Consider the following 9,435-nt stretch of genomic DNA (forward strand, 5'->3'; position numbering starts at 1 on the left):
GTTTTTAATGATTTTTATGTTTTTGAGATCTCGGTAACTCGATAAAGCTTATGTTAGCAATAATTTAACCTAGGGTTTATATTTGGAAAAATACCCATAGGTGAAATTTGTGTATTTTGATGTTTTATGATAGAATATGAAGTTTTAAATTATGTTAGACAACTTGTACTACTCGATTTTAAGCAAAAAGCGAGTAAAAGGGCTTAATCGGTAAAAATACCTAATAGTCACAAGTACATGTTAGAGTGAGAATTTGATGTTGCCATAGAAGAGAAAAGTGATCAGCATGTTGTAAAACATAAGAATAAGGAATAAAGTTTAATCCCGAGCCTAGGGGCAAAAATATAAATATGCAAAAGTTTAGGGGTAAAATTGTAATTTTGCCAAAATTTGAGTTAAGGATTAATTTGATAATGTGAGTATTAAATAAGCTAAATGTGTTATTTTAGATCAAGAAAGACATGGAATCGACCTCAATCGAGGAAAAGAAAAGATTGTGGACGAAATTGCAAAATCTTTGTATTTTGGTACCAAGGTAAGTTCATGTGTAAATAATGTAGCATAATTGTTATTTTAAGTTATTGATATTAATTATGTGTTATGCTGAATTTTATTATGAAATGTATGCTTCGTGGTTAATTTCAAATAATATGTAAATTATGTGAACTACTTGTTAAATATAATTGTTCTGAGTATTGATTTGGCATTCTACGGAAGGCGGCAAGGATAAGTGTTCGAGGAAAAAGCCCGTTTGAACCTTAGGAATAGATTAGGATACAAGTGACATGTCACTAGGATGGTTGAGCATCCGAACTCGTTGAGTTGAGTCCGAGTTCACTTATGGATGCGAATGTCCGAACTCGTTGAGTTGAGTCAGGAGTTCGTGAGATGTAACTAGGCATCCGAACTCGTTGAGTTGAGTCCGAGTTCACTTATGGATCTGACGCTTGAGCTCGTTGAGTTGAGTCCGAGTTCGCTTATGGGCGGGTTACATGATTGCTTGATTGAATATGTGGCACTTATGTGCAAGTTATCCATGTATCCGAATTATATTCGATGTGTTCAGCGGGTAAAGTTCTACTCAAATGGAGGAAAATTTGAGATGTAAAGAGACGTATTGGTAAGTGATATGAAATGGATATTTTGGACAGGTATGTATTTAACCCTCGGGTTGAGTATTGATACAACCACGATAAGGTAATAAGATGATGAAGAATGATTAAAAATGTGATATGTGTTTTAGTGATGTATGCTAATGTTGGTGGTATAACTGTTTGTTATGTTACTTATTATTTTCATATGAACTTACTAAGCATTTATGCTTACTCCTCCTTCTTACTCATTGTAGTTTTGGACAAGCCATTTCAGAGTCGGGATAGGTCGAAGGCTCGATCACACTATCCGAAGATTTTTGGTAAATGGCTTGTAAATTTAAGTATGGCATGTATAGCAATATACCCATTTTGTGTAAATGATCTTATGGTATGGTTGTGAAATGGTTGAGGAAATGCTTGATAATGATAAATTATGAAAATGGTTAGTTTAGATTATGTTTGATGTTAAGGAAAACTATTAAGATACTTAGTGCATAAAAACTCATAAAAGGATGAAATTTACCATAAGCAGAATCTGCAGCAATACTAACGCGAGTTTGAAAATTTACTAAAAATCATAGAAATTGAATTTGGTGGTGAAATACATATCAAATTGAATCTTATTATGTCTAGTTTCACATGAAACAAATGAAACAAGTAAAGGAAGTATATGTTAGAAGATATTTTAATTTTAGTGAAACAGAGTCATAGCAGTTTCTGAATCCCCTGTTCCTACTTTAGAAATTCACCATAAATTGTAAAGATATAATTAGGTGGTGTATTTTATATCCTCAGAATCCTTATTGAGTCTAGTTTTACTATAAACAAACCTCATAGTCATATGAATTTTGTACAGAGAGAAATGTGGTTCGTAGTAAATAGAGGTTAGACCAGTCGAGTCTTGAAACAGGGGTAACTTTAACTAATAAACTGTACTAATTTGCCCAACCAAAAATTCTAGAAAAAATTAGTAGATAGTTTTATGAGTCTAGATTCAGCGAAAATTTACGGATCTTAATTTCGAGTTTTGTAACTCAAGATATGATTTTTCTTGTGACTGTGACGCAAGTAGCTTAAAAGCTGTGAATGTAGAAACAAATAATTCAAAGTTCTAAAATGTTAAACTAAGCTTAGTAACACCTCATACTCGACTCGTGACGGTCTCGGGTGTGGGGCGTTACATTTAGTGGTATCGAGCAGGTTTAGTCGGTTCTCGGACTACGTGTTGTATGTACGGATTTTGCTATACATGCCATATGTATGAATTGTGATAGTGTGACGACTTGACCTTTTAAATGAAATTTTTTATATAGTAAATGGATCCCGATCCAGTGTGGCAGATGAAGTCTGAGTAATGCGCCGACTCGGCTGATGGGCAGCGCCAATGAAACCCACCCCTCTTGTTGGTCGGGGAGGAGGAAAGGGATCGGAAGCCTTTCTCCAAATGATGAGTGCATGGTACCTTGAGTTCGTTAAATGACGAACCCAAATGTACGACCTCCCCACCTCCCCTAATTCCTCAACCTATGCCTCCAATACCTCAAGGAGTGGATATGATAAAATTTCACAGAACCCCGTTGATAGAATTAAGTAAACAAGGGGCTGAAGAATTTAGAGCAAATATTGATGATGATGCGAGAGAAAGCGAGTTACGGCTTGAAAATTCTATCCGGGTATTTGATGAATTATCTTGTACACGAAGAATGTTTGAAATGTGCTACATCTTTGTTGAGAGATTCAGCCTATAATTGGTGGAAGACTTTGATTTTGGTGGTACCGAAAGAGAGGGTAACACAGGAATTCTTTCAAGAAGAGTTTGGAAGAAATATATTAGTGAAAGATTTATTGATCGAAATGTAAAGAGTTTCTTGAGTGAAGCAAGGTAATATGACAATCTCGAATATGAAAGAGAGTTTGTTCGATTAAGTAAGTATGCGGGGAATATGTTCCTCTGAAGCCAAGATGTGCCGACGATTTGAAGGCGGGCTTAACGAAGACATTAAGGTATTTGTTGGGATCCTTGAACTAAAAGAAATGGTGATACTTGTCGATCGAGCTTGCAAGGTGAAGAATTCTTGAAGGAAAAGAAAAAGGTAGAATCAAACACGAAATTGGAAGAAAAGACCAATGAGTAATGCACCCTCACAAACAAACCGGAAAGTCAAGAAATATGAATCCTCGTTCCCAAGTTTCAGCTGGGCAATCATATGGAAATTTTAAGAAGCGAAATGTGGGTCCTAAATATCAGACTACTTCTGCGGCTAGTGTGGGAAATACGAGATTTGTTAAACCCGAGTGCCAGCGGTGTGGTAGAAATCATTTTGGTCCATGCAGAGCAAATGAATGTTTTCGATGTGGTTCTCGGATCATTTTATTAGAGGCGCCTGAGAGAGAGTGAGAATGAAAAATTTGAGAATGTAAAAGCTAGTGGTGCGAGACTCGAGGGAAGGTATCGAGAAAAGTTGGAAGTGAAACAAGCGATAAGAATGTAGCGAGGATGCACTGTTAGACACGAAGGAAGGGCTCGGCTAGAACTTATGCTATTAAAGCGCGTGAAGATGCTTCCTCACGATGTGATTACCGGTACATTTCTCTCTATAATGTTAATGTTATTGCATTGATTGATCCGGTTCTACTCATTCATATGTGTACATGAAATTGGTGTCTAGTATGAATATACTGTTGAGAATCTGAAATTTATGATTAGAGTGTCGAATCCGTTAGGCAAATGTGTATTTGTTGATAAAGTATGTAAGAAATGTCCTTTAATGATTCGGGATCATTACTTTCCTACCGACTTGATGTTGTTGCCGTTTGATGAATTGATGTTATTTTGGGTATGGATTGGTTGACATTGCATGATGCTATAGTAAATTGCAAAGAAAAGGTTATAGAATTAAAGTGTGGAAATGGTGAAACTCTGCGGGTTGAATCGGATAAATCGAGGCATTGCCTAGTGTGATTTCTTCAATGTCGGCTCAAAGATATCGAGAAAAGGTTATGAAGCTTATTTGGCGTATGTAATTAATACAAAAGAAGTTGAAAAGAAAGTTGAATCGGTCTTGGGTTGTGTGTGAATTTGCGGACGTATTTCGGAAGAATTGCGGGTTTGCCTCGGTCGGGAAGTAGAATTTGGTATTGATTTGATCTGGGAACAGCTCGATCTTGATTGCTCCATATAGAATGGCACCAATGAGTTGAAAGAATTAAAGTCGCGATTGCAAGAGTTGGTGATAAAGGCTTTGTGAGACCGAGTTTTTCACCTTGGGGTGCTCCGTGTTATTTGTGAAAAGAAGGATGGTTCTATGAGATTATGTGTTGATTATCGGCGGTTAAACAAGGTGACAATCAAAACAAGTATCCGTTCTTAGAATTGATGATTTGTTTGATCGGCTAAAAGGAGCGACATGGTTTTCAAAGATTGACTTGAGATCTGGGTATTACCAAGCTGCGGGTAAAGGAGTCGGATGTACCTAAAGCGCTTTTAGAACAAGGTATGGTCATTATGAATTTTTAGTTATGCCATTCGGATTGACAAATGCTCTCTTTGTGTTTATGGATTTAATGAATCGCATATTTCGGCCATACTTGGACAAATTTGTTGTGGTGTTTATAGATGATATTTTAATTTATTCAAAAGATGAGACGAGAACATCTTGAGCATTTGAGGATAGTTTTGCAAACTTTGAGAGATAAGCATTTGTATGCTAAGTTTAGTAAAAGTGAATTTTGGCTCCGGAAGTTGGATTTTTGTGTCATATTGTTTGGTGATGGTATACGGGTTGATCCTAGTAAAATTTCAGCCATTGTTGATTGGAAACCACCAAAAGCGTGGCGAAGTTAGAAGTTTCTTGGGGCTAGTGGGTATTATCGGCGGTTTGTAAATGGATTTTCTATAATTGCTGCTCCTATAACTAGATTACTCGAAAGGATGTTAAATTTGAATGGACGGAAGAATGTCAATAGAGTTTTGAAGAATTGAAAAAGTTATTAACAGAGGCACCAGTGTTAGTACAGCCCGAATCAGGTAAAGAATTTGTGGTGTATAGTGATGCTTCTCTAAATGGTTTGGGGTGTGTGCTCATGCAAGAAGGAAAAGTGGTGGCATATGCTTGAGGCGTTAAAACCTCATGAGAGGAATTATCCTACTCACGATTTGGAATTGGCTGCGGTGGTGTTTGCTTTGAAAATTTGGCGACATTATTTGTATGGTGAAAAATGTCGGGTATATACCGACCACAAAAGTCTTAAGTACTTGATGTCACAAAAAGACTTGAATTTGAGACAACGAAGATGGTTGGAGTTGTTGAAAGATTACGAGCTTGTTATTGATTATCATCCAGGAAGCGAATGTAGTTCTTGATGCTTTGAGCGAAAGTTGTTGTTTGCTTTGAGAGTTATGAATACTCGGTTGAAAGTGTCAAATGATGGTTCGATTCTAGCGAGTTAAGAGCAAAACTAATGTTTTACAAGAGATTTCGAAACTCGGAAAAATGATCAAGATTTGCTAGCCAAAAGAAAAAGCGATGTGAAGGCGTCACGGGATCGATTTGAATTGGTTCGATGGGTGCTTAATGTTTAAAGATCGGTTGTGTGTAGAAGAATGAGGAATTGATTCAAAAGATCCCTGAGGAAGCACATAGTGGTTATTTCTCGATTCATCCGAGTAGTACGAAAATGTATAATGACTTGAAGAAAATGTATTGGTGGAATGGAATGAAAAGAGATATATCGAGTTTGTGTCCAAATGCTTAATTTGTCAACGGTGAAAGTTGAACACCAAGTACCTTGAGGATTACTCCACCTATTATGGTTCTGAATGGAAATGGGATCGGATTACTATGGATTTTGTTTGAGATTGCCATTGACTCGGAAAGAAAGATGCCATCTGGGTAATAGTTGATGATTAACTAAGTCGGCTTATTTTATCCGATGCGTCTGAATTATTCTCTTAACAAGTTGGCTGAAGCGTATATTAAAGAAATTGTTAGATTACGGAATACCATTATCGATTATTTGAGATAGAGATCCAAGGTTTACCTCGCGGTTTTGGCAAAAGTTGCAAGGCGCGTTAGGTACGAGTTAAATTCGATCTTGCTTTTCATCCACAAAGCGATGGACAATCGAGAGAGTAATTGATTCTTGAAGACATGCTCGGATGTTGTGTATTGGAATTTCAAGGAAGTTGGGAAAGATATTTGCCGTTGGTAGAATTTGCTTACAACAATAGCTATCGACGAGCTTGAAAATGGCACCTTATGAAGCATTGTATGGTCGCAAGTGTCGAACACCTTTGTATTGGGTGAACTCAAGGAAAATCAGATTTATGGAGTTGATTTAATAGAAAGCGAAGAAAAGTGAAGATAATTGAGATTGTTTGAAAGTCGCGGATAGGCGAAATCTTATGCGGACCTAAAGCGAAAGGACATTGAGTTTCAAGTTGGTGATAAGGTATTTTTGAAAGTGTCTCCATGGAAGAAAGTCCTTAGATTTGGACGAAAGGGCAAGTTAAGTCCGCGTTTTATTGGACCGTATGAAATAATTGAAAAAGTTGGACTGTAGCATATCGGCTAGCTTTACCACCCGAATTAGAAAAGATTCATGATGTGTTTCACGTATCTATGTTACGTCGGTATCGTTCGGATCCTTCACATATAATTTCACCGCGAAATTGAGCTGCGACTGATATGACTTATGAAGAAGAACCGATTAAGATTTTAGCTCGAGAAGTCAAACAACTAAGAAATAAAAGTGTTACACTTGTGAAAGTGTTGTGGCAAAAGCATGGGGTAGAAGAGACTACATGGGAAGCTGAAGAAACTATGAGAAACCAATACCCACACTGTTTTAGGTAAGATTTTCGAGGGCGAAAATCTTTAAAAGGGGAGAGTTGTAATATCCTAAATTAGGGCTTAATCGGAATAGTGGTTTCGTGACCACAAATCCGAGATAGAAATAATTATTTTACAATGATTTTGATGTTTATGATATGATTGCATGATTGTGTGAAAATTTCGTGATGAAATTCTATGCCTAAAGTGCTTAAATTGAAAGTAGGGACTAAATCGAATAAGTTGCAAAACTTGCATTCTAGAAGTTTTAGTATGAAATTGTTTTGGAATATTAATGAGGAGGTCTTAAATAGCAATTTTACCAATTTTAAGTTCATGGACAAAATTAGGACATGGAAGGAATTTTGGAAAGTTTAGTAGTAAGGGTATTTTGGTCATTTAGTTATTAAAATGAATTAAAACAAAATTAAAAGCCAATTTTGTCCATCTTCTTCATTAGGCCGAAATTTCAAGGGTTCTCCATAGCTAGGGTTTTTTCAAGCTTCCAAGCTCCATAGTAAGTGATTCCAAGCCCCGGTTTTAATGATTTTTATGTTTTTGAGATCTCGGTAACTCGATAAAGCTTATGTTAGCAATAATTTAACCTAGGGTTTATATTTGGAAAAATACCCATAGGTGAAATTTGTGTATTTTGATGTTTTATGATAGAATATGAAGTTTTAAATTATGTTAGACAACTTGTACTACTCGATTTTAAGCAAAAACGAGTAAAAGGGCTTAATCGGTAAAAATACCTAATAGTCACAAGTACATGTTAGAGTGAGAATTTGATGTTGCCATAGAAGAGAAAAGTGATCAGCATGTTGTAAAACATAAGAATAAGGAATAAAGTTTAATCCCGAGCCTAGGGGCAAAAAGTAAATATGCAAAAGTTTAGGGGTAAAATTGTAATTTTGCCAAAATTTGAGTTAAGGATTAATTTGATAATGTGAGTATTAAATAAGCTAAATGTGTTATTTTAGATCAAGAAAGGCGTGGAATCGACCTCAATCGAGGAAAAGAAAAGATTGTGGACTAAATTGCAAAATCTCTGTATTTTGGTACCAAGGTAAGTTCATGTGTAAATAATGTAGCATAATTGTTATTTTTAAGTTATTGATATTAATTATGTGTTATGCTGAATTTTATTATGAAATGTATGATTTGTGGTTAATTTCAAATAATATGTAAATTATGTGAACTACTTGTTAAATATAATTGTTACAGAGTATTGATTTGGCATTCTACGGAAGGCGGCAAGGATAAGTGTTCGAGGAAAAAGCCCGTTTGAACCTTAGGAATAGATTAGGATACAAGTGACATGTCACTAGGATGGTTGAGCATCCGAACTCGTTGAGTTGAGTCCGAGTTCACTTATGGATGCGAATGTCCGAACTCGTTGAGTTGAGTCCGAGTTCGTGAGATGTAACTAGGCATCCGAACTCGTTGAGTTGAGTCCGAGTTCACTTATGGATGTGACGCCCGAGCTCGTTGAGTTGAGTCCGAGTTCGCTTATGGGCGGGTTACATGATTGCTTGATTGAATATGTGGCACTTATGTGCAAGTTATCCATGTATCCGAATTATATTCGATGTGTTCAACGGGTAAAGTTCTACTCAAATGGAGGAAAATTTCGAGATGTAAAGAGACGTATTGGTAAGTGATATGAAATGGATATTTTGGACAGGTATGTATTTAACCCTCGGGTTGAGTATTGATACAACCACGATAAGGTAATAAGATGATGAAGAATGATTAAAATGTGATATGTGTTTTAGTGATGTATGCTAATGTTGGTGGTATAACTGTTTGTTATGTTACTTATTATTTTCATATGAACTTACTAAGCATTTATGCTTACTCCCTCCTTCTTACTCATTGTAGTTTTGGACAAGCCAGCTCAGGAGTCGGGATAGGTCGAAGGCTCAGTCACACTATCCAGAAGATTTTTGGTAAATGGCTTGTAAATTTAAGTATGGCATGTATAGCAATATACCCATTTTGTGTAAATGATCTTATGGTATGGTTGTGAAATGGTTGAGGAAATGCTTGATAATGATAAATTATGAAAATGGTTAGTTTAGATTATGTTTGATGTTAAGGAAAACTATTAAGATACTTAGTGCATAAAACTCATAAAAGGATGAAATTTACCATAAACAGAATACGCAGCAATACTAACGCGAGTTTGAAAATTTACTAAAATCATAGAAATTGAATTTGGTGGTGAAATACATATCAAATTGAAGCTTATTATGTCTAGTTTCACATGAAACAAATGAAACAAGTAAAGGAAGTATATGTTAGAAGATATTTTAATTTTAGTGAAACAGAGTCATAGCAGTTTCTGAATCCCTGTTCCTACTTTAGAAATTCACCATAAATTGTAAAGATATAATTAGGTGGTGTATTTTATATCCTCAGAATCCTTATTGAGTCTAGTTTTACTATAAACAAACCTCATAGTCATATGAATTTTTACAGAGAGAAATGTGGTTCGTAGTAAACAG

The 9,435-nt window shown here is 35.8% G+C and overlaps 1 long non-coding RNA gene across 1 annotated transcript; it reads left to right on the forward strand.

The window, feature by feature from the left end:
- Positions 1–450: 450 nt before the first annotated feature.
- LOC128285669 (uncharacterized) lies at positions 451–8,988 on the forward strand. Its single transcript, XR_008276195.1, has 2 exons — positions 451–535; positions 8,810–8,988. It is a non-coding gene; the product is annotated as an uncharacterized LOC128285669 (long non-coding RNA).
- The last annotated feature ends 447 nt before the right edge of the window (positions 8,989–9,435 follow it).

The sequence above is a fragment of the Gossypium arboreum genome, chromosome 12 (assembly GCF_025698485.1).
Source record: "Gossypium arboreum isolate Shixiya-1 chromosome 12, ASM2569848v2, whole genome shotgun sequence".
NCBI lineage: Eukaryota > Viridiplantae > Streptophyta > Magnoliopsida > Malvales > Malvaceae > Gossypium > Gossypium arboreum.